This window comes from Panthera uncia, assembly GCF_023721935.1.
Source record: "Panthera uncia isolate 11264 chromosome A3 unlocalized genomic scaffold, Puncia_PCG_1.0 HiC_scaffold_11, whole genome shotgun sequence".
Classification (NCBI taxonomy): domain Eukaryota; kingdom Metazoa; phylum Chordata; class Mammalia; order Carnivora; family Felidae; genus Panthera; species Panthera uncia.
The window spans coordinates 18,224,110-18,250,314 of record NW_026057578.1 but is presented as its reverse complement, the minus strand read 5'-3'; positions in this window follow the sequence as shown (position 1 = coordinate 18,250,314).

Genomic DNA, 26,205 nt, shown 5'->3' with positions numbered 1-26,205 from the left:
GGGATTGAGATGTGAACATCTTTGGGGGCTCACTGTTCGGCACATCACTTCCATATCATTATTCACAGGTTATATGATCGTTTATACAAAAAAAGCCAAGATAGGGGCACCTGGGTGGCTCAGTCAGTTAAGCGTCTGACTTCGGCTCAGGTCATGACCTCACAATTCATGGGTTCAAGCCCCACATCAGGCTCTGTTCTGACAGCTCAGAGCCTGGAGCCTGCTTCAGATTCTTGTCTCCCTCTCTCTCTGTCCCTCCCCCGCTCACACTCTATCTCTCTCAAAAATGAATAAACATTAAAAAAAATTTAAAAAAAGAAAAAACCAAGATAATTTACATACTATTATAATTAATATGAGAGTTTAGCAAGGCAACTCTTTTCCTATGGCTCAGACACACAGATTGGAAAGTATAATTTTTAAAAAGATGTTCACTTACAACGTTAAAAAAGAAATTATATTACACTTTAACAAATCTAGAAAAATATAAATTCTAAAAATAAAATTTAAAAGGATTCTCATTAAAAAAAAAAGAAATTATAAAATACTTTGCAATAAATCTAACAAAAGATGCTTAAAACCTCTATGAAGACAATTATAAAAAAATGATAGAAAAATGTTAAAGATGAATTAAATAAACAGGGAAACATACTATGAATGTAGGAAAAGTTAATATGATAAAGATGGATTCAAATCCACAATATATAAATAACGAATAAGTCAGTAATTTTAAAAAAACTCATTGAAAAAAGTAAAAAAATAAACAGGCAAATCACACAACAAGACACCAGAATGGCTAATATAAAAGATGCTCAACATCATCATTATTCAGAGAAATGCAAACTAAACTATCATGAAGTATTTTAAATCCATCAGATTGGGAAGTTAAAGTCTGATAGTTTCAAATGTTGCTGGTCATATGGAGAAATGGGAACTCTCCTACCCTGCTGAAGCAAGTGTGAGTTGGTACAAGCACTTCAGAGACCACACAGGCAATATTTACAGGTAAGATGCACAAGGATACATATGTCCTGTGACCCAGGATTTCAATTAATCAGTATATGAATCACAAAGGATGCCACGGGTGTATATACCCTAGGCCCTCACACTTGTGTATGAGGAGACACTTATAAGAACGTTCATTACAACACTGTAACAATAAAAATGGGAAACAATCCAGATATCTATTGAGAAGAGAATGGATAAATAAATTTAGGTAGGTATATTCAAATAATGAGATGCTGTACGTCAGAGGAAATTAGTGAACCACAGCTATACATATTATTGTGGATGATTCTCAAAAACACGTCAAGAAAAGAAGTTTTTAGGAAGTATTGTGTCATTTTTTTTCTTTAAAAATTTTTTTTTAATGTTTATTTATTTTTGAGACAGAGAGAGACAGAGCATGAATGAGGGAGGGTCAGAGAGAGAGGGAGACACAGAATCTGAAGCAGGCTCCAGTCTCTGAGCTGTCAGCACAGAGCCCGACGCGGGGCTCGAACTCACGGACTGTGAGATCATGACCTGAGCCGAAGTTGGCCGCTTAACCAACTGAACCACCCAGGCGCCCCTGTGTCATTTTTATAAAACTTGAAAACACGAAAAGACAATACATTTGGTAATATAGACATATCTAGTAAAAGTATAAAAAGACACATATGGGAATATTAGACACTGATAAAAAGCAAATATGGTTTTGCTTTGACAGGGGGAATGAAATCAGGGAGGGTAACACAGAGCTTCCATGATAAATGGAATGCTTTATTTCTTAATAAATAAGAAATATTTATTTCTAGTGATGGGTATTCACTATTATTTATCTCTTAGAATGAAATAGCACTGTATGCTTCTTGTTCAGAAACATGAAGGGAGAGGAGAGTGGAATTGAGGGGGAGGTGAAGGAAGGTACAGAAGATTCTTGCTTTTTAAAACCTTGCACTCCTGGTTGACCTTTTAAACTATACACAATTGTGGTTTCAATAAAAGTCAATATTATAAAAATAATAAAGGTTTGAGACGGGGAGTAATATGTGACATATTTCTGTAAGACCTTTATTTGTAGATGCTTTATCTCAGCACTCTTCAAATTTGGTCATTAGGCAAGTATGGGTTGATGATCCTGTCTGCCATGAGCTAGATACAGAATCGAGCCTAAGTGTTTAGGAGCTTTTATAGCAATTTTAGACAGACTTTACGCATGCTAAATCTAATAATTAAAAATGGGGATTATATTTTGTATTTCATTATAATTTCACTTTTTTCTAGAAATAAACTCTTATTTAACAAAAGTATTAGAGGGCAATGAATTGAAAACAAACAACTAGTCCTGATCCATTGCTCTTTAATGAAAATTGCTGTCTACATGATTTCTATTTCTTTTTCTATAACACGTAGGTTTTGTTCATTGGGGATCTTGTGCTCTACTCCTAAAATATTAATGTTCAGTGTGGGAGTCCAGAATTGTTTTGTTTGGTGCTGGATATGCGTCTTGCATAAAAGGTGTGGCTATTCAATGCGTGCATTTCCCCCATAGACACATGTAAATATAGTTGCAACTTCCTGTTAGTAAACAGTAAGTCTTTAAATTTAGAATTAGGTGGCAAGGTTGACATGTAGAAGTGTAATAAACTGGATTGCTTTCAAAGCACTATCTTTTCTAGTTAATTGTTAACTCACCAGGTTGCTGCTTTTCTTAATTATATCAAATATCACATGGTATGTGAAAACACTACAGATATGGTTTAAGGTATTTCATGGACTTTTTGTATGATAGATGGACCTTATACTATAGAGAAATGAAAAACATACATTAATAAAATATTATCATCCTATGGAACCAGAAAAGACCCCGAATAGCCAAAGCAATCTTGAAAAAGAAAACCAAAGCTGGAGGCATCACAATCCCAGACTTCAAGCTGTATCATCAAGACAGTATGGTACTGGCACAAAAACAGACATTCAGATCAATGGAACAGAACAGAGAACCCAGAAACGGACCCACAAACGTATGGCCAACTAATCTTTGACAAAGCAGGAAAGAATATCCAATGGAATAAAGACAGTCTCTTCAGCAAGTGGTGCTGGGAAAACTGGACAGCGACATTCAGAAGAATGATCCTGGACCACTTTCTTACACCATACACAAAAATAAACTCAAAATGGATGAAAGACCTAAATGTAAGACAGGAAGCCATCAAAATCCTCGAGGCGAAAGCAGGCAAAAACCTCTTTGATCTTGGCTGCAGCAACTTCTTACTCAACACGTCTCCAGAGGCAAGGGAAACAAAAGCAAAAAATGAACTACTGGGACCTCATCAAAATAAAAAGCTTCTGCACAGCAAAGGAAACAATCAGCAAAATTAAAAGGCAACTGACAGAATGGGAGAAGATATTTGCAAATGACATATCAGATAAAGGGTTAGTATCCAAAATCTATAAAGAACTTATCAAACTCAACACCCAAAAAACAAATAATCTGAAGAAATGGGCAAAAGACATGAAGAGACACTCTCCAAAGAAGACATTCAGATGGCCAACCGACGCATGAAAAAATGCTCAACATCACTCATCATGAGAGAAATACAAATCAAAACCACAATGAGATACCACCTCACACCTGTCAGAATGGCTAACATTAACAACTCAGGCAACAACAGATGTTGGCGAGGATGCGGAGAAAGAGGATCTCTTTTGCGTTGTTGGTGGCAATGCAAGCTGGTGCAGCCACTCTGGAAAACGGTATGGAGGTTCCTCAAAAAACTAAAAATAGAACTACCCTACGACCCAGCAGTTGCACTACTAGGCATTTATCCACGGGATACAGGTGTGCTGTTTTGAAGGGGCGCATGCACCCCCATGTTTATAGCAGCCCTATCAACAATAGCCAAAGTATGGACAGAGCCCAAATGTCCATCGATGGATGAATGGATAAAGAAAATATGGTGTACACACACACACACACACACACACACACACACACACAATGGAGTATTACTCGACAATCAAAAACAATGAGATCTGGCCATTTGCAACTACGTAGATGGAACTGGAGGGTATTATGCTAAGTAAATTAGTCAGAGAAAGACAAAAATCCTATGACTTCACTCATATGAGGATTTTAAGAGACAAAACAGATGAACATAAGAAAAGGGAAACAAAAATAATATAAAAACAGGGAGGCGGACAAAACAGAAGAGACTCATAAATATGGAGAACAAACTAAGGGTTGCTGGAGGGGGTGTGGGAGGGGGGATGGGCTAAATGGGTAAGGGGCATTAAGGAATCTACTCCTGAAATCATTGCTGCACCATATGCTAATTAATTTGGATGTAAATTTTAAAAAATAATAAAATAAAATAAATATTATCATCCGAAGAGAACCAAACCAAATCTCCTCACCGGTGCTTGGCAGCATGACTTCCTGAGAAGTTTCAGGCTCTGCGTGGCCTCCACCCTGGGATCCAAAATCTGCTTAAGGGCCCATGTGGCAGCTGGAACCAGTCTCCACGGGATTCTGCCTAAGATGCGGCACATCAGGGGCTTCTGAAATGTCCAAACATATCTGTTTTAGATCTTTTCCCCTGAAGACAAGACTCCTTTTTAAAAATTACTTTTTTTGGAAGCCAGAGTACTTACTGATTTCCAGGGTTCTCTTAGACCTGCCACTTGCCAAGGGAATTTTTTTGATAAAAATCTTCTAATCTTTCTGGAAGGCTAACAAAACATTGCATATGCCCGGCTTCCTATTGGACTTTTTCTATAATCTTTTTTCATCATAATGTTTTCTAAAGGACTTTATCGTTTGCTCTCTGGGCTCATTTAGCTATTTTAACATACCAATTTAGCATCTTTGCTACATTTTCTTGTTATTTCTCATTTCGTTCTTTATACGCTACTTAACACTTCTGTTTGAGTATTGTTAACTTCCACTATTATACCAACGTGCTATTCTCGCATTCCCGTAGTTAATGTTCAACTTTGCATTTCATTCTCACACTCTTTTTTTTTTAAGTTTATTATTATTTTTTTAAGTAATTCTACACCCAAACTGAGGCTTGAACTCAGGACCCCAAGATCAAGAGTCCCCTGTTCTTCCGACTGAGCCAGCCAGGTGTCCCACTCAGGCTCTTTTAAAAGTAGGAATGTGAGTGGTGCCTGGGTGGCTCAGTCGGTTAAGCAACTGACTTTAGCTCAGGTCACAATCTCATGGTTCGTGGGTTCCAGCCCCACACTGGGCTCTGTGCTGACAGCTCAGAGTCTGGAGCCTGCTTTGGATTCTGTGTCTCCCTCTCTGTCTGCCTGCCCCCCACTTGTGCTCGCTTTTTCTCTCTCTCTCTCAAAAAAAAAATAAAATGTAAAAAAAAAAAAATTAAAAGTAGGAATGTGAGTGGCGCCTTGGTGGCTCAGTCGGTTAAGCAACTGACTTTGACTCAGGTCTCAAAAAAAAATAAAATGTAAAAAAAAAAAAAAATTAAAAGTAGGAATGTGAGTGGCGCCTGGGTGGCTCAGTCGGTTAAGCAACTGACTTTGGCTCAGGTCACGATCTCATGATTCGTGTGTTCAAGCCTCGCATTCGGCTCTGTGATGACAGCTCAGAGTCTGGAGCCTGCTTTGGATTCTGTGTCTCCCTCTCTCTCTCTGCCTGCCCCCAACTTGTGCTCGCTTTCTCTCTCTCTCAAAAATAAATAAAATGTAAAAAAAAAAAAAAATTAAAAGTAGGAATGTGAGGTGGAAGCCTTTAGGAGGACAAACGTGACATGGAAAGCAACAAAGATAGCCCTTCCAAAGCCTTGCACTCTACCAGAGGTCTGGGCAGCTGACTCCCTGCCTCTGCTTTTTAAAAGCCTCCTCACCTCAGTGCCGTCCCAATCCACTGAGTTGAGGGTTTAGCTGAAGTCGGAGACCTTGATTCTAGTGTCACCAACGCATGATTAGGTCATGTGGTCCCACTACACCATGTTTCTGAAGCGACACAGTCATGGGTGAGGACAAGGTGGTGGAGTGAGAACAGATAGTGGAAAAGGTCCCCAAAGATGAGGCGATCCAATAACTGATTAATGGCTTAGTCACTAAAGCTCTGAAGCAACTCCAGTGGCTCAGCCTGGCTGCTGCAGAAGCCAGGGTAGAAGAGGATGGTGAGGTCCTACAGAGCCTGCAAGTTGACACGAGGTCACGGAGAGCCACAAGTTTAAGTACAGGAAAACATGCGGACAGCGCCGCGTCGGGCCAACAAGGCCAGCTCAGGGACTGAGGAGCCCAGATCCAGAAGTCTAATCCAGGGGCTGGCAACAGCTCCAACCCACAGTTCGGACCCAAGCGAGAGCGAAGCCGCAGGACAGCTGACTTCAGAGGTCACGTGACAAGCCCCAGCCCGGCTCTAATTGGCTACAAAAGCTCGGCCTCCCTGACGGGTCGTCCCGAAGTCTTTTTTTTTTTTTTGAAACTACATTTCCCAGAAGGCTTTGCGGCGTTTAGTTTTCCTACCTGGGTAGATGGGGCGGTGCCCGGTGTCCCCAGAGTCGACGGGTCTTTGAAAGGCAGGGGAAGAAGGCGCCCCGGGGGAGCGAAACCTTTTGGATTAAAACAGCCCATACACTAGAGGCAGGGAAGAGAGCCGCCACTCTGTCGCCTTCCTTTGCGCAAAGACCTCTGGAGAATGTAGTGCCATGGAGGTCTTCGGAGCCGGTGGCGCTCACCTCTTGCTGGGGTCTCGGGGGTCGCGGATGGGGCCGAAACCTGTGGGGAAGAGGAGGGCCCAGAAGGGCCTTCCACACTGGCTCTCCCTTCTCCACCCGGTGGCGCCTAGCGCGAGCACCGACCCATTTGCCTCTTGGTTATCCCATGCTGGGATAACATTCTACCCTATAGTCCTGAGAATTCAAGCTTAGATTTCCACTAAGAACTTTTTTGAGGGCTCTGCTGAGAAATGGGGAAACTATTTTAAACGAAACAAATGACAGCGGCCTTAAATTACCCCCATCCTCTGCTGCTCGCGGGACCCTTTATGAGAGTACACTGAACCATGGCGCTGTGCGTATGGGGGATCCATTTTACGTCTGGACCTCCACCGGCCAGTGACTTCCGCCCGCCGGGAGCGTCAGCTGTTCTTGCCAGTGTTCTCAACGCCAGGCTGGCCTCAGGGGCTACTTTATGACCCTCGGCCCGGGCCCAAGCCCAAGCCTTGTTTCTGCCTTGGAGGACATTCGTTCTGCCCAGCTGCAGGGGTGATGGTCTCATTTTACTCAGGGGAAAACCGAGGGTGTGGTGGGTAAGGCTGTTGACCTGTCCAGGCCATACAGCGAGCTGTGTAGTCAACTCAGCACAGTTGGAACGAATTCGGATTCTGGTCTCACACCTGTCCTGTCCACTTCGTGTGGTGTTAATCGCCTTTTCTCAGTTTTGCTGCTACTGCCTTAGGTTAAGTCATGATCATCCCGGCTATTCTAACCGTCTCCTCCATCCAGTATTTACTGAGAGTGCCAGGTGCCAGGCAGTGTGCTTGGGTGCTGGGGACGCGGTGTTGAACAGGGCAGACATGACCGCACCCTCACGGAGTTTACAGTCTAATGGGGAAGACAGACTGATTACAGAACACAAATGAGAATAAAGTTTCAAATAATGGTAAGTAGAAAAAAGAAACAGGATGCTACAAGAGAGAATAATGGAGGGAGCCATAAATGAGATTGGGGAAAGCAAGAAATGCTTGATCTGAGACCTGAAAGCTGAGAAAAGGGAAGCTCTGTGACAGCCAAGAAAGGATTAATCAAGGCAGCGGGAACAGCAAGTGCAAAGGCCCTGAGGTGGGAAAGAACTTGGTATTTTGTTATTCAAGGAACTGAGAAGGTCTTTGTGAGCTGGAGCCCAGTGAGGTAGGGAGCAAGTAGAGAAAATTGAAGCCGGCCTCTCGTCCCCCAGTTTTGCCTCTTTTAAGCTGTCACACACTGACAATATAGAAACATTTTCAAAACGCAAATATGATTTTACTCGCTTTTAGAGGCTTTGTGTTCCCTACAAGCCAAACTCCTTGGGCCAGTGCTCAAAGACACTCATAACTGGATTTACCTTGCTTTCCAATCTCCCTTTCTTGCATGTGCTCCCTTTTCGCCGCTGCTTTGGTATGCCCTATTCCATGTACTTGCTGAGCAGGCCAACTTTGATTCGCCCTTCCTATCTTGGCCATGATATCACCTGTGTGCTCTTCCTCCTGTGTGCTCTCCACCCTAGCCGTATAATCACTGGTTTGCCTACTAATCTCTCCCACGAGACAGTAAGCTTCTCCTCTCAGGAACTTGTTTTCTTTCTGTATATATCATGCATAACATGAGCCCAGGCAGTTGTTTTCATAACAGATGTCCATTGAGAGAATGAGTGGAACAGGTAGCCGTCACTAGCCTCCAGCTGGTACCTGACGAGAAGGTGACGTGGGGCTCCTATCCACATCAGACTAGAGAGTAGCATCCAAAAGGGTGAGAAGAGATGAGTAGGAAATCTGCATTTGTCATGGCCAGGCACTATCTCATCCACTGTCTCATTTAACCCTCATAACACTTGTGGGTCTTAGGTTCTTTTTGCAGGCAAGAAAGCCGGTGTCCAAAGCCTTGCCCAAAGATCACCCACTGATAATGGGGAAGTTGGGATAGGAACCTAGATCTTTTTTTTTTAAATTATTTTTAAAGTTTATTTATTTATTTAGAGAGAGGGAGAGAGCGAGAGCGAGCATGCATGCAGGGGAGGGGCAGAGAGAGAGTGAGAGAGAGAATCCCAAGCAGGCTCCACACTGCCAGCATGGAGCCTGACACAGGGCTCGAACCCATGAACCATGAGATCTTGACCTGAGCTGAAACCAAAAGTCGGATGCTTGACTGACTGAGCCACCAGGCGTCCAGAAACTTGGATCTTTCTGACCTTAAAAATTGAGGCCCTTGATACTCCTTCTGCTCCTTTTGCCTCTATTCTGGCACCTTCTACCAGCACAGGAGCTATGCTGTGAATTAAGTTTAAGGAATTTAAAGGAAGTTTAAGGAACTGAACTCCAAGTGTCCTCTATCTCATGTGGGTCATTTTGTACCTCTGAGGATATCAGATCTGGAACAACCATTGTACTGGGGCTCTGCCCCTTCCAGAAACCAGTGATTCCTATCTGTCTCTGCTTATATCAGTGTTTACAGGGCCTGGAGGAACTGGTAAAACTCACAAGCAAAAACCCCAGGAAAGGGCACTGTTGGCCACAGCTGCCCTATAGAATTCTCTGAGATGATCAAAATGTTCTATAATGTGATAGAGTTCTTGCTTAGATAGTAGTGCCAGCCCTTCCCTCCCCTAGTAGTCTCTGAGTCTAGGCTGTGTCCAAGACAGCTCAGTCTGAGACTACAGACCCCTGGACTAGATCTTCACGGGCCCCCCAGACCCCAGCTATACCTTAGCTGTAGCTCAAGCCGTGTCTGAGAACACACAATCAGAGTTCAGACAGAGATGGCCAGTACATTGGCTGATCTAGCTAGTCCAGCATCCTGCAGGAGCCTGGCCCGGAGCAGATGCTAGGTTAACATTAGGTGAATGGATTTATCTTCTCTACCCCAGGCTGGGGCTCCCTCAGCTACTGGGATTGGCTTCTAGAATCCCTCCTTATCATGTGGACTAAGGGCTTTTGCCATCCAGGGAAGGTGAATGAAACTAGTCCTTCATAACCATCTCCATCCTGACTTTTTTTTGGGGTGTGCCAGGGTGCAACTGAAAACCAGTGAGTAATAATTCCTTGGAAACATGCTGGATCCAGCATTTTTATGTGACGATCTGAATTTTATTTTGAAACTGTGCAAAATGAAAACCCAAATAAGCATCTGCTATATATGATTAGAGGCAGTGTGGTTCTGGGGAAAGAGGACTGCTCTCGGGGTCACCCTGGACCTCTGGCTAACATGCTGTAATGGACAAGGTGCTCAGTGTCTTTGGGTCCCAGTTTTCTCATGAGTAAAACAAAAACATTAGACTCTAAGCTGCTTCCTACTGTTAATGTGAATGCTTAAAAAATGCCTGGTCACATCTGCAATCAACCCACATTAAGTACCTTTCAAGTCATCATTTGTCTGAATTGAGTCTATTTTCATTGTTTAGCTTTTCTAACACCTTTCACTTAACCCTTTCACCACCAGCGCCTTCTCCATTTGCAGGGTTTTCACTAGTTTTTGGCTTCTTTAGATTCCAATAAATCCTGTTGGATTCCAGCCACCGAATCACCTGTTCCTTTGCCCTGCCTGGAGTCTCTAAAATCGCCAGCAGCCTTAGTTCCCTGACAAAGCACAGAGAGAGGTCTCCGTCTCCCTCCTTTTCCATCCCTCCCATTACCTCTTCCCTGAAAAAACAGAACGGAAAAATCCAGGTTTCTATTCTGGCAGTTAGCACTCTTACCACTAGATGGCACATGTGTGCAAGCCATCAGTCTTTGGACAAAAACTTAATTTTTAAAAAATGTATTAATATTCCACCTGAAACCATAAAAGCTTTGAGAGGAATTATACAAGTACAAAATATGCAAAAGGATAAAATGAAAAGTTGAAGGAATTGGAGACAATAGAGAACAAGTGGAAGAGGTAACTCTGGGATGGGTTCTCAGGGGTAGGACACTGAACAGTGAAGCAAACACCGGTGATGTCACTGGAGCTGTGTCTGTGAGTCCGTCTGTGCAGGCCTATGGTGTGATGCTAAGTGGGAAAACGCAATTCTCTGGGGCTCCAGCACTGGGTTTCCAGGACGGGGTGAAGAGTGAAATTTGCACCCACCCTGTCTCCCCCACTGAGGTTTGGGTGGAGTTTGGGACCAGGAAGCTCTCCTTGAGGCTGTGGTGACCAGTTTGTAAGGTAGCCCCCAATGACCCCCCTGCTTCCTGGTTTTCACACCCTGTGGAGTCCCCACTCACATATCAGGGGTAGTCTGTATGACCAGCAGAACATGAGACGAGCGACGACATGTCTTTTCTGAGGTCAGCTTCTAGAAGATACTGCAGCTTCTCTTTTGGTCTCTCTGTGTCTGTCTTTGTCTCTGTGTTTCTTTTTTTTTTTAATTTTTTTTCAACGTTTTTTATTTATTTTTGGGACAGAGAGAGAGACAGAGCATGAACGGGGGAGGGGCAGAGAGAGAGGGAGACACAGAATCAGAAACAGGCTCCAGGCTCTGAGCCATCGGCCCAGAGCCTGACGCGGGGCTCGAACTCACGGACCGCGAGATCGTGACCTGGCTGAAGTCGGACGCTTAACCGACTGCGCCACCCAGGCGCCCCTTTGTCTCTGTGTTTCTATCAGATCATTTGCTCTGGGGAAAGCTAGCTGCCATGTCGTGAGGAACTATCTGGAGAGACCCATGTAGCAAAGAATTAGGCCTGGCAAGAGCCAACATTAACTTGCTGGTCCATGTGTATGAGCCACCTTGGAAACAGGTCCTCCAGTCCATCTCGTACCTGGACTGAAACCCTATGAGAGACGTTGAGCCAGACCATCCAGCTAAGTCTGTCCTTAGCTCTGTGAGACAGTGTTTGTTATTTTCAGCTGCTAAGTTTGGGTGGTAATTTATTACACAGCAGTTGATAACTAATACAGAGGCCAGTGGAAACCCAAGGCTACTGTATCAGGTAATTTTGCATGGGTAGGTCAACTTGGTTTTAGACACCAAGGAAGTATTTAAGAAGCACTGTATGGGCTTTAAATCTGATACATGTGGGTGCCAATTCAGGCTGTGTTTGTGGAAAAACAGAAGTAGAGGGTCCTATATAAAATGTCTGCAGGGGTGCCTGGGTGGCTCAGTTGGTTATAAGCATCCAACTTTGACTCCGGGCATGATCTCACAGCTTGTGAGTTTAAGCCCTGCATCGGGCCCTGTACTGAAGCTCAGAGCCTGGAGCCTGCTTCAGATTCTGTGTCTCCCTGTCTCTCTGCCCCTCCCCTGCTCATGCTCTCTCTCTCTCTCTCTCTCTCAAAAATAAACATTAAAAAATAACAAATTAAAAAAATAAAATGTCTGCAAAGGAGGTGTCTTATGGGAGTAGGGTTCTTAGGTCACCATGACAAGTAATTTTTGATTACCATTTGTCCAATATGAAGACAAGTTTTGCTCAGGATACTGGGTTTATTTTGTGCAGTTTTGTTTCAGGGCCTGCCCTAAATTTTCTTCTTCTTTTTCCCCCCTTTCTTCTTCCTGAAATGGCTAGCGCTAAGTAATAACAGTTCAGTTTCCCTGTGATGACAACTATCGAGAGTCTATTTTCCCCTTTCATATTGACTTTGGTGCTGATTTTAACCAGATTTTACTGTAGTAGAAACGTTCTGGGGATGAAGGAGCATCAGAGTGATTTGCCTCAGACCTTTGTCCCCCACTTCCTGCCCCCCAAGTCTGTAAACACTCCTTTCTCCGAAAGCCAGCTCTGCACTACTTCTCTCCCTCGTCCTCCACCACCACCATTATCACCACACAGCTATTATCTATTGAGTGCTTACCACATGCCCATCCTGTGTTATGCAGGTGTTACATGCGTTATTGAATCTGTGCTGGAGACTATGACTTGCCTTTGCAATTTTGTTAGCCCGGGTCCTTCAAGAAGCAGACACCAGAATGGGATTAATTGTGCAAGGGTTTTACTAGGGAGAAATGCCTGTTTCAAAGGAATTAGGAAGAGAGCTAGAGAAGTCCAGGAGGACCATCAGACCCCAAGTGAAGGGGAGCGGAAGATACAGTTGGGTAAGTGTCCCAGAATGTCCTATATTTTAAGGAAAATACAGTCTAACAAAGGTTGGGCAAAGCTATCAGAGAGTCCTTGAGCCAAAGCCAATCAACAAAGGAGTCCTTTGTCTCTCGAACTGACTTTGTACCCAACCAAACTCAGTCATTGATGGCGGGCGTGCAGCCAATGAATTTCAAAGCACAGCAGCTGGCATCCTCAGCTCTGTGCAGTAGGAAGTCTGTGGAAGCACATTTCTGTGGCTGCCACACCAATGTTTGTTCTCCTAAGTAATAGAAACTTGATTTATTTGGGTGGCAAAGACCTGATGCTGAACTAAAACATTTCAGTTCCCTGCCTTCCTTGCAACTAGTTGTGACTCTATGATTATATATATATGTCTTCTGGTCATGCAATATATGCAGAAATATTATGAGGACCTACCAGTAATGCTCCTTAAGGGGATCTGACTCAGCTGGGAGGTGCATCCCTTCTTTCCTTCTCTCTGCCAGGACTAAAGACAAAATGGCTGTAACCTCAGCAGCCATTTTGCACCAAGAGGCAGTTTATTAATAATGAATGGGCAAACAGACATATAGTAAGGGTCTTATCTGAAGCGGGCTCTGCACTGACAGCAGTGAACCTTAAGGTTCACTTAAGCAGTGAGGCTTAAACTCACAAATCATGAGGTCATGACCCGAGCCAAAGTAAGACACTCAACTGACTGAGCCACTCAGGTGCCCCTGAGAGAAAAACCTTCTGTTCAAGCTATTGCTACTTTGCGTTATAAGCAGGGAAATCTGGGGCACCTGGGTGGCTCAGTCGGTTAAGCGTCCGACTTCGGCTCAGGTCATGATCTCACAGCTTGTGAGTTCAAGCCCCACGTCGGGCTCTGTGCTGACAGCTCAGAGCCTGGAGCCTCTTCAGATTCTGTGTCTTTCCCTCTCTCTCTGCCCCTCCCCTGCTCACACTCTGTCTCTCTCTGTCTCTCAAAAATAAATAAACATTAAAAAAAAAGAAATTAATAAAAAAAATAAGCGGGGAAATCTAATCCTAATCAGTATAGTGTCTAATCTTCACCATGGCTCTACCAAGCAGGTATATCTGTGCCCATTTTACAGATGAGGGAAATGAAGCTTAAAATGATTAAGTGTTAGACCCTAAATTGGAGCCCAGGGTAGTGCTTAGGATACTTTCAGCTGTGAATAACGGCAGGCCATCGTTGTCCTCAGGAAAGAGTGTGAATCCCAGTGTGGGTGGAGACCACCAACAGGCAGCTCAAACAGTGAGGAGTTCAGTGCTTCCTATAAGAAGACTTCTGTGAGCATAAGAGTCGTTTGGGGAGCTTCGTAGAAGTACAGGTTCTGGCCTTTACGTTCATGGATTTGGAGTGAGTAGATCTTTTATGGAACCTGGGGATTTGCCCTTTTCAGACACTCCCCAGGTGATCCTGATGCCTGTGCTTCCTACAGTCCAGCTTGTGGGACCCTGGCTTCACCATGAGGAGCACGCTGTTGGTGTAGAACGAGCCTCGGTTTGAATTCTGATGCTGCCATGTGTTGGCTAGATGACCTATAGCAGGCTACATAAGCTGTGTGTCATTGGTTTCATTGTTTGGGAATTGAAGAAAATAGTAAGGCCTGCTTCACAGAGTTGTTGTGAGGATTACATGAAATAATTTATGTAAAGCTCTTAGTTTTGCATGAATAAGTTTTCAGTAAATGGTGGCTGTTGTTACTATCGTAGCTCATGCATACATCTTACAAAGAGTATGGACATAGAGTTCTGTTACCATGGGTAAGTTATACCAATCCCCAGGGAACCAAGATTCAGCAGCGGCTGGTACTGTACCTGGGACTCCCCCTTTCTCTAACTACATCTGGCCTTGGCAGTGACTGACCTGCCTGTGCATGAAGAAGTTGAGCAAAGGTCTTCTAGGACGTGCTCTTGTGCTCCCCCCAACTTCCCCCTCCCCCCGCTCCAAGAATCTGCCCAAGAATCATCTACACTCGGGGCGCCTGGGTGGCGCAGTCGGTTAAGCCTCCGACTTCAGCCAGGTCACGATCTCGCGGTCCATGAGTTCGAGCCCCGTGTCGGGCTCTGGGCTGATGGCTCAGAGCCTGGAGCCTGTTTCCGATTCTGTGTCTCCCTCTCTCTCTGCCCCTCCCCCGTTCATGCTCTGTCTCTCTCTGTCCCAAAAATAAATAAAAAACATTGAAAAAAAAATTTAAAAAAAAAGAATCATCTACACTCAATGGTGCCATTTTCTTCCTCTTGCTTCCTCCTCTGCCCACCACAGCCTAGATGCTGCTGGCGTCACTGCTTTGCTGATGTGACTCTCAGCAAGGTCTCCAGTGGCTTCTGTGTTGCCAAATCCAATGGATATTTTAAAGCCCTCATCTCATTTGAGTGCTCTTCTGCACGTGCTGCCATCAGGTACTTGTTTCTTCCTGGAGCTTTGTTTTCTTGGCATCTGGGACTCTCCTGATCTATTTCTCCTTCAATTTCTTTGTCGGTTCCTCTAGCCTCTGCTGAACCCATGCCTCAGTCCTTGTCTTACACATTCTACCCTCTGCCCTTTTAATCCTTCCTTTGCCTCTAATTCTTTTCGTGGTTCCTTTTCTTTCTCTTATTAGAGCACACAGTCATTTAACTCTTCTAAGTTCCAGGTGAATCATCTCCCTTCATAGGACATCCTGGTCTAACGCAACCTTTTCCTTCCTTCCTCCATGGGATGGCTACTACAATCAGGCCCAGACAGTGTGCTTCAGACTCTCCTTCCCATGTCTTCTTAAAAGGCCTAGTAACATCCACGAAATGGAAAATGAGACCCAGATTTCTTGCAAATCAGACCCCGGGTTGGGGGGACTTTGAGATACCCTTAATTGTTCCAACTTAACACTGGTATTGGAGACAGAGTCACTCTGCAGGCTGAGTATATATCCATTCATCCCCTTAGCTCAGACTCTGAGGTCTTCTGTCCAGGTCATTGCTCCTTTCAGAGGAATTGGACCCATTCCTACTTCTACCATTGACTTGTTTGACTTTGGACCTAGCTTTTACCTTTCTGGTTTCAGTTTTTCCCATCAGTGAAAGGCAAGAGTTGGACTAGTTATCTCTGAGTTCCATTCTAACCACTAGCACCATCACGATCCACTTTTTCTCCTTGATTTCAACCTTGGGAATCTGTAACAGAAAAGCTCTTTCAAGTGCATAAAGATGTATGCATACAAGAATACTTACTTGTAATAACCTAAGTGCCCAGCAAGAAGGGATTGGTTAAATAACTTATGGTGTACACACTCACTGATGGTGTTGCTCAAAGTAAACATTCTGTTTCTTATTGGTCTACTAGGAGATAAGGAGCTTGAGCTAGAATGTAAATCAAATCAGTGACTATCAAGAACAACAAATATATATATATAAATATACATACACACATATTATATTTATATAATTACATATACATAATTAGATATATAATTAATATACATATACATAAATATATATAAATATATATATACAAAAATATGTGTGTATATATATATATATATATATATTTGTATGAATGGTTTGCATTCTTGTACGAGCTCTCCCTTATCTTTTCTCAGGCGTGAACACATACTTCCTAGACTAGCACAGGTACACAGACCGCACTTTGAATAGTGTTGGGGAGAACAAAAAATTCCCTCAATTCTTCTAAGTTCTTTGGCTGGTCTAATAATTAAACTGGCATAGGACAGACTAACAGGAGAAAAATGAACAAAAATTTAATAACATGTACACCTCCTGTTATTCATCAGGAAAAACAGTAATTTGCTGAAATACCTAAAGCCATCATCTTAAATACCATCTTCATTTAAAGACAAAAGAGGATGTTGGGGATGGGGAGTCAGATATGGCAGGTCACCAAGAAAAACAGAGTGGACAAGGGTAGAGTTGTTATACAGATTTAAGTCCATGCCTTCTCCATTGATAATAGTGATTTAGAGTGATCCCCAACTTCCTGGTACATCAAAGGCGACACCCTTAGAAAGGGAGATTTCCCTTATACACGTGTATGTCTCTTACAAAAGGGTAACTTTGACTCTATTTCAGAGCTTCTCTTGTGTCTGCAGTTTCCTTAAAAATAACCAGTTTAAGGGGTGCCTGGGTGGCTCACTCTGTTAAGTGTCTAATTCTTGACTTCAGTTCGGGTCATGATCTCACAGTTTGTGAGACTGAGCCCTGCGTCCAGCTTGGCTCTCACAGTGCGGAGCCAGCTTGGGAGTCTCTCTCTGCCCCTACCCTGCTCATGCTCTTGCACCATCTCTCTCTCTAAAAATAAACAAAAATAAAACTTAAAAAAATAACCAGCTTAAAATAATCAGGATGCCAAAGAGGCATACCTTGGGGTGGCAAAATTTTCTCCCTTTCAGCAGCATTGTTCAACCTTCACAAAAATGAGGTAACTCTACTTCTGCAGATGTAGAAAGATGTCTAAGATGCATTATTAAAAAAGTATGGGGGCGCCTGGGTGACTCAGTCAGTTAAGTGTCCAACTTCGGCTCAGGTCATGATCTCACAATTCGTGGGTTTGAGCCCCACGTCGGGCTCTGTGCTGACAGCTCAGAGCCTGGAGCCTGCTTCAGGTTCTGTGTCTCCCTTTCTCTCTGCCCCTCCCCTATTTGAGCTCTGTCTCTTTCTCAAAAATAAATAAACGTTAAAAAAAATTTTTTTTTTAAATAAAAGGAAGAAATATGCTACAGAATAGTATGTTGTTTTCAAAAACAGGGACCTATACAAAAAAGGATACATAAGTGCACAGATATGCTGATAGATGTATAAAACATTTCTGGAACAAGTTTTTTGCTTTTAACTTTTTTAAAAATGTGTATTTATTTTTGAAAGTGAGAGTATGGGCAGGGGAGGGGCAGAGGGGGCAGACAGAGGATCCAAAGCAGGCTCCATGCCTGATGTGGGGCTTGAACTCGTGAACCGTGAGACCATGACCTGAGCCAAATGTTGGGACACTCAACTGACTGAGCCACCCAGGTGCCTCTCTGGAACAAGTCTTAAGAAATTAACAGCACTTCTGGAGACTGGAGCTGGGATTCTGGGATGAAAATTTTCTTTTTTTTTTTTTTTAATGTTTATTTATTTTGAAAGAGAGAGAGAGCATGCACGAGCAGGGGAGAGACAGAGAGAGAGAGGGAGAGAGAGAATCCCAAGCAGGCTCCATGCCATCAGTGCAGAGCCCGATGTGGGGCCTGATCCCATGAACTACAGGATCATGACCTGAGCTGAAATCAAGAGTTGGGTATCCAACCAACTGAGATGCCCAGGTGCCCCCCCCAATTTCTTTTCTGGTGTATATCCAAACTGCTATTCAGTGGGTCTTCCCTAGTACAGTGTCTAGAATCTGTTCTGACTGGTCTGTGCCCTTCTTGACAGAGTTGTTAAACATGTTTTTGTTGTTGTTGTTGTTTAAGTAAACTCTACACCCATTGTGGGGCTCGACCCTGAAATCAAGAGACACATGGTCCACTGACTGAGCCATTCAGACATCTCAGTTGTTAAACATTTTGGTTTTTTTTTTTTTTATGTTTACTTCTGACAGAGAGAGGGAGAAAGAGAGAGAGAGAGAGACAGACAGACAGACAGAGATTGAGAGAGAGAGCATGAGCTGGGGAGGGGTGAAGAGAGAGGGAGACACAGAATCTGAAGCAGGCTCCAGGCTCTGGGCTGTCAGCACAGAGCCTGACGAGGGGCTCAAACTCATGAACCGTGAGATCACGACCTGAGCCAAAGTCAGACGCTTAACCGACTGAGCCACCCAGGCGCCCCTAAACATTTTGAATGTGATTCCTGCTGTACCCTTTTACTGTTTTTTTTTTTAAACTGATGTTCATGTATCACTTTCATATTTTTAAAACAAACTAGTTACAGTGCAAATATGGATGCTTCTAGAGCCTCTATTTGCTGGATAACAAGCCTCCCTTTTTTTCACTTTTTATGCACATTCCCTCTGTTCTCACAAGCTATATGAATGAGGCAGTTCTCTCTGTCCTGTGCCTTGGAGCTCTTCTCCTGCAGATACATTCACAGTAAGTCATTGTGGTTCACAGCCTAGTGATGAAGAAGGCCCAGGGGCCAGAGGACTGATTACAGTTCTAATTTACAATTATACAGTGATTTTTCACACTGCTCATGAAATTCTTACTTCCTCCTGTTTGAGTTGGATAGTTAGAAGGATCCGATTTGATTGAAGCAGTATAGGCTGTGATTATCCTAAGAATTTGGCATATTAAATTGAGCAGGGGAGTTCTGCGCAACAAATGTAAATTATTTCCTCACTCCCATACAACTGTGTATTTACTGTTTGCAGCTGACCCTGTGCAGAAAAGTGAAATGACTTCTCTTAATGCCTTTGAAATGGGAACTGTTGAGACTTCTAAGTGGCCTCTTTAAACTCAAGATGCAAACAGATTGTGCTGCTGTAGGAGACTGAGTGGAGCGGAGACAATGTCCCTGGAGTCTGATAGTTTTTGATTCAAATGCTCTAGGCCTATTTGCTGTGGTTCTTGATAGAAAAAAAAAAAAGATTTGTTTTTAAGTATATTTTGTTTTATTTCTATGTTAAAAAGAATGTGGCTGGCCCTTGTCCCTGATCCCTAGGGATAACCTCTAAAATCCTTAGAATTTCCTGAGGAATAAGAGAGTCTTTGTTATCCATGGGCCCTGAGAATTTATACTGATGAAATGACTTAGTCTGGGGATGGGCCAAGCCAGAAAGACCAATGCTGTGATTAGAGAGTTGGAGCTTTGAGTCATCTGATATCGGCTTGACTACTAGGGAGGAGGGGAGAGGTGTAGATATGTAATGAAACCTCAATAAAACTCTGGACATTCAAGTTTGGGTGAACCTCCCTGGTTGGCAATACTCTGTGTATTGTCACACCTCTGTGTGTGAGAGGGTAACAGCTCCTGACTCCAGGGGGAGAGAAGAATGGGACCCTCCCAGAGCCCCCTTCGCCTGTATGTTTCATCTTTTTTGACTGGTTCTGATTTGCATCCTTTTGCTATATAAAACAACTTATAAGTATATCACTTTCCCGAGTTCTGTGGGATGTTCTAGTGAGTTACCAAATCCGAGTTGGTAGTGGGAGGTCCCTAATTTGTAGCCAGCTGGTCAGATGTGAGGGTGGCCTGAGGACCCCCAAACTCATGGCCAGTGTCTGAAGTGAAGGCAGTCTTATGAAGTGCTGTATCCTTGTAAACTCTGGCCCAACTCTGGGTCGTTGGCCTCAGAAGCCATTGCAAGTTCCCTATTTATTTGAAGACATATAAAAATTAAAATTTGTAAGAGTAATGAGTATTTACAGTAAATGAGTATTTACAAATACTCATAAAACCTTCACTTAGACTCCCCATTTGTTAATATATTCCACATAATATCCCTAAACACTATGTGGCATATACTTCCTGAGAACCAGGATATTTTCCCACATAACCCCACACCTAAGAAACTTAGCGTTGATATGATAAATATTCTCTAATATACCATATTTATTTCCCTACTGTCCTCCAAATATCTTGTGATTCTTTTTCTTTATACTTCTGATCTAGTCAATGATACATATTACATTTAATTGTCATTTTTCCCTCCTCCTTTAATCTAGATCCTGGATTTATTTTATTTTTTGCTTTTCATGACATTGATACTTTGGAAGGTGCCCCAGGCTACTTGTCTTGTATATTATCCTATGATCTGGATTTGTCTGATTGTTTCCTCACAATTCACTTCAGAATATATATCCTTGGCAAGAATACAAACTGATGCAGGCTGGCTGAGTCTGAGGACCCAGAGGGAGTCCTGCAGGATGAGCCAAGAGGGTCCTTGGCTTTGCAGAGGATAGAAATCAAACAGCCGAGAGGAAGTGAGAGAAGAGTTTATTGAAGATACAGAGATAGAGCAGATACAGACAAAGCATCTGAGAGACTCAGAAGGATAGAAAAGTGAATCTCCTCTTTGCTTGGGGTCTGGGGTTTTTACTGAGGATGGTGGTCTGATATACATGTCCTCTCGGGCATCTTGGAACTGGTTAAAACAAAGACATGTGCTCAGATAGATGTCCTTCATAAGTCACTTATGCCCTGTAACCAGGGATCTTGGCCTAAGGGTGTCTGGAGTCAGGTCATGGAAAACGTTCATGACAACTCTGCCCAGTCACACCTAAGATGTTATCTATTATGCAGGAAGGCTCCAAAGAAATCATTAACTCCTTAACCTTTACAAGGAGGACATACATCATCAGTACCATAAGGCACATGTAAGGTGGGGGCGCAGATCCTGATAAGCATAGAAGCAGGAAAAGGTGCAAAAAGTAGTCCCTTCAGTTTCCCTGTCTCAACTACACAGATGATGTGCTGATCAAAGGTTTGGTTGGAAAAGGGACAAAGTACATCAGCAGTGCGGTACAGATAGGCTGCATGTGGCATGAGGAAGAACTGCGTACGCCCAGGGTGGAGGGGATTTCAGAGCAGGAATGTTGGGATTTGCCTGAAGCTTCTTGTCTTCTCACTCTCTGACAAGACCTCATCTTAACCCATCCCAAGGCGTGGAGGGCTCTCACCTGTCCATCTCCAGGGCAGACTGCTTCCCCAAACCCAGTCCTTGTTTTCTTCTCAAGACTGTCTCTAAGGTTCCTCATACCCAGCATGTCCAACACTGAACCTTGAGTCTGTACACCAGCCCCTTGCCTGGTGTGGTTCTCCTCTGGTCTCACCATCTCCGTGAACGACAGCACCCCCTTCCGTTACGTGAGCTAGAAACCCAGGCATCATCCATGACGCTTGCGGCTCTTTCCCCTCCTGTATCCAGTCCAGTGGCAACTCCTGCTGTTTTGACCACCTAAATTCCCGTCGATCCATCCATTGTCTCTGTCTTCTGAGCCACCACCTTAGTCCCCGCCCCCTTACTCCACGCCTCCTTAGTCCACGCCCCCTTACTCCACGCCTTCTTAGTTCACGCCCCCTTGCTCCACACCCCTCAGTCCATGCCCCTTTGTTAATTCCCCTTTAGTCCACGCCCCTTTGGTCTATGCGCCCTTAGTCCCACAGCCCCCTAACCGCTCTTCAGGTTTACACACAGGCTCCCTTCTGAATCTGCTCTCCACAGAGCAGCCCAATTATCTTCTTAAAATGCAAATTTTCTGATGGCATTAACCCCCCCCCCCCCCCCCGCCTTCTTAGAATCCTTCAAAGTGTTAAAGAAAATTTCAACTGAGAGAATTCGAAGATGTAATTGGCTTTATTAAGCAATTCATGAATGGGCAGCATTCTTGCATCCAGCAAGTAGAGAGATGTTTCGAGGACTTGTGCAAAACGCAAGGGTTTCCTAGATAGGGTGGGTCACGGAGGTTATTGGCAAAAGGGAAGAAAAGATTGTTTCGGGTCAGGACATCTTTTTGGGGGGGAAGGGAATGGCAGAGTTGTTTATCATGCAGATCTCACTGGTACTGATCAGGAAATTTCAGATTGACAGCTAAAAGGTCACATTCCCAGAATTGGTTGAAACTGCAATTAAGTCTTGGTTTGCTGTTGGGGGGGGTGGGGTGGGGGGCCAATGAACCCATTTGGGGCTTGTTTCTTTTTTGAAACAAATAGATACCCGTTGCTCTTTCAACAAAGACTAAAATCTTTGCTAACCCCCCTGGCCTCCGTGTGCATTGTTTCCCGTGCTCTCTGCAGCCACACTGTCCCTTTTCAATCTCTTAAACCCCAAACAACTTCTCTCCTGCTCGCCCCCAGCCCCAGGTTCCCCAGAATGCATGCACGTGTGTTCTCACGTGTGTTCTTCCCTTCACATCTTTGCTCATTAGTCTTTTTCCCTGGGGGAGGCTCCCCTGTTACACAATCTCAGAGCACTGTATTTTTTCCCCCTCTTAGCCTGTATGACAGATTGTATTTCTGCAGCCCTTCAGTGTTTCTTTAGGATCTGTCTTCCCCACCGCCGAGCCCCGAAGGGCGATGCCCACATCGGACTTCTTGGTAGCCCCAGCATGTGGTGCACAGCGCCACCCTCAATAAACATCTGGGGGCGCACGACCTCGGCCTCCAGAGAATTCCAAAGGGTATGCGCGCTCATGCAAATGTGAGAGAATTCATTCCACGCTCTCTTACAGTCTTGGTAAGTTTGATAAAATATTATCTATTTTATCTGCTCAGTCTGACTTCAAAAGTCCATGGGGAAATTTTTATTTCAAAGCAGTTCCTATATTTAAACTTTGAAAAGGAAGAACGACCAGCATTTCTCCCATCTTCCCATTTCGTCTTGAGCCATCTAAGCTCGGAGGGTGGCCAAGGCAGCAAATGAAGTAAGAGGCCATTGATATGCAAATATGCCATTAAGATTGGAGGCCCCACCCCAGAACTCCATCTCAGTTCTTTCCAAGTCAAAGCCAATTTGCATTTAAAAAAATGAATCTCCCAAACTTGAAATTATTCTCCAAAGCTAAAATGCATAGAAATTAAACTATGGAAAATACTGAGGTTTCCATATGACACATTGCTGTTTTTTGGAGAGAGAAAGCTGGCTGTCCTTCAACACCTAGGTTCTGTTTTGCTTGTGAAGGGCTGCTGGGTTAAGGATGGACCCTCTTGACCTTGGACTGCCCGGTGTTTCCCTGAAGCATGGATACACCAAGTAGTTAAGGTAGATGCTTCTGGAGACATTGCTACCATTTTCAAGTTATGAAAACTGAGACTCAGAAGGATCAGTTGATGTGGTCAAGATTCAAACCCTCGTTTTCAGATTCCACGTACAGAGCTCCTTTCTCAACACTTTTAAAACGGTTAAATCCCCCAAAGTGCTGTGATTCCCTTTAGTGATTCTCTTTAGAGCAGAGACCAGACCTGCCAATGCTGCTCGTGCCCACTCAGCCCAACAGATTTCACAGGAGCTTTGGCATGTATTTCTAATCTCACAGAAAAGAAGCAAAGCAAATTCCTTCCAGGTAATAGCATGAGGGTGGGGAGCCCTTCATCTGTCCTGCTGCCTAAACCTGGTTTCACACAAAAGCCCCAAGGGGCTGTAAAATCACTCTGTGGCTGGATGCCAGGGTCAGAATTGATGATTTGAGAGGCAGAGGAGCAGAGCTGCTGTGTGATTTCAGTGGCTGATGGAGCCCAGAGCCCAGCTCCCTACAAACCTAATCCCTGGTTGTCAGCGCTTTCCCCCCACCGCTGATGGGTGATGGGCCAGGGGCTCCCTCACCTGTTGTCAGCTCCCATCTCTGCTTTGAGCCTGAAGCCATGTCACTCTGGGGACTAGAATGTTTTCTCTTAGGGCACTTGGGTGACTCAGTTGGTTAAGTGTCCGACTTTGGCTCAGGTCATGATCTCATGGTTCATGAGTTTGAGCCCCGAGTTGGGCTCTGTGCTGATAGCTCGGAGCCTGGAGCCTGCTTCGGATTGTGTGTCTTCCTCTCTCTCTGCCCCTCCCCTGCTCACGCTTTGTCTCTTTCTCTCTCTCAAAAATAAATAAGCATAAAAAACCAAAGTATGTTCTCTGATTCAAATGATTCCTGTCTTCTCTGTAACAGGGTCATGGTAGGAGCAATGTAGTGGGTGGGCTTGCAAACTCAGCTGTGCACCAGCTCTGGGGTCTTTAGCAAATGACTTCTCTGGCCCTCAGTTTCCCTATCTGTAATAACAGACCCTATCTCATAAGTTCCCATGAGAATCAAATGAGATACTGTAATGGGAACACTTAGCTTGGTGTCTGGTGTCACAGATGAACAAAGCTGGACACTGGTTAAAAGTGGAAAGGACCGATGTAAGCAGCAACATACTATTACAAAAGGGAAGGGTCCAGTGTGACCTGAACTCAACTTTGATTTGTGCAGAGGTGACCGGGTGTTTTAAACGGAGAATGAAGGGTTAGGGAGGGGGGTGAGCAGGGGCTCAGTACCGTCAGGGCAGTGAAAATTTACCAAAAAGCGGGAGGGGGTTTGGTCCATGTGAAACCCATCTGGGTTTGTTCCTCCTCTCCCACCCAGGCTGGAGACCTGAGCCCTGTCCTCAGCTGTCCTCCGGAAGAAACGGTCAGTTCTTTTGGAAGCCTTGCATTTTCTCAGGCAGGCAATTTAAGGGGAGGCTAGAGTCACCTTCGGGATGCAGCCTTGAGTATGTTAGTGTTTGTTCAAGTCTTTTTTATTTATTTATTTATTTATTTATTTATTTATTTATTTATTTATATTTAATTTTGAGAGACAGAGCGTGAGCGGGGGAGAAGCAGAGAGAAAGGGAGACACAGAATCAAAAGCAGGCTCCAGGCTCGGAGGTGTCAGCACAGGGCCAGACACGGGGCTTGAACCCACCAGCTATGAGATCATGACCTGAGCTAAAGTTGGCTGCAAAACCGACTGAGCCACCCAAATGCCCCCAAGTCTTTTTTTTTAATGTTTATTTATTTTTGAGAGAGAGAGAGAGAGAGCACTCAAACGGGGGGCGGGGGCGGGGGCGGGACAGATTCGAAGCAGGCTCTGTGCTGACAGCAACGAGCCAGGTGCAGGGCTCAAATTCAGGGACCCCAAGATTATGACCTGAGCCAAAGTTGGATGCTCAACCAACTAAGCCACCCAGGCACCCCTCCCAGCTTCCATCTTTACCTGGCTTTCTCCCCTGACTCTGAGCCTCCTGTGAGCCTCTTACTAGGCTCTGTTGTGATTACACTGGGCCCACCCAGATAACCCCGAATGATCTCCCCATCTCAAGAGCTTTCACTTACTCATATGTGGAAAGTTCCTTTTGCCCTGTGAAGTAACATCCATAGGTTCCAGAGTTTAGGATGTGGACATATTTGGGGGCCCTTATTCAGCCTACTGCACTAACCGTCTCCCTGGTGGGTCCTGCCAGGCTGACAGGGTGGCCACACTGGGAAGAAATGTTCTCATCCAGCCTCCCCTCCTTGTGCCAGTGCCACGTGGTGGAGTGCACAGCAGCAGTGATGGCAGTCAACATAGACTACAAATCTGGAGTCTGGGCCACTGGTTGAAGGACAGGTGTTTCCCTGAGAGCCACCTGTTGGGGTGCAGCCGTAGGGCTCCATCTGCTGGAGTCACCTTGCCACATTCCCGGCACCTTTAGTTGAACCTCACACCTTTTCTTGAGAGGCAGCTAGGGCTATGTGGGCGTGCAGACATGTTCAGGTGGAACTGTTACTTCTGCGGAAGACTGACAGTAGGAACTTGGTCTCATGCTCCTTAGAGAAATGGGAAGAAGGCAAGGAAGCAGGAGACAGGCCTTTCAAGGGAGCCAATGGCAGGGGCCCTGAAATGTCACATGAGCCAAAAGAAATCAATACTAATCCATTACAGGGGCCCCTGGGTGGCTCAGTCGGTTAAGCATCAACTCTTGATTTCGGCTCAGGTCCTGATTTCATGGTTGGTTCATGAGATGGAGTCCTGAGGCGGGCTCTGTGCTGACAGCAGGGAGCCTGCTTGGGATTCTCTCTC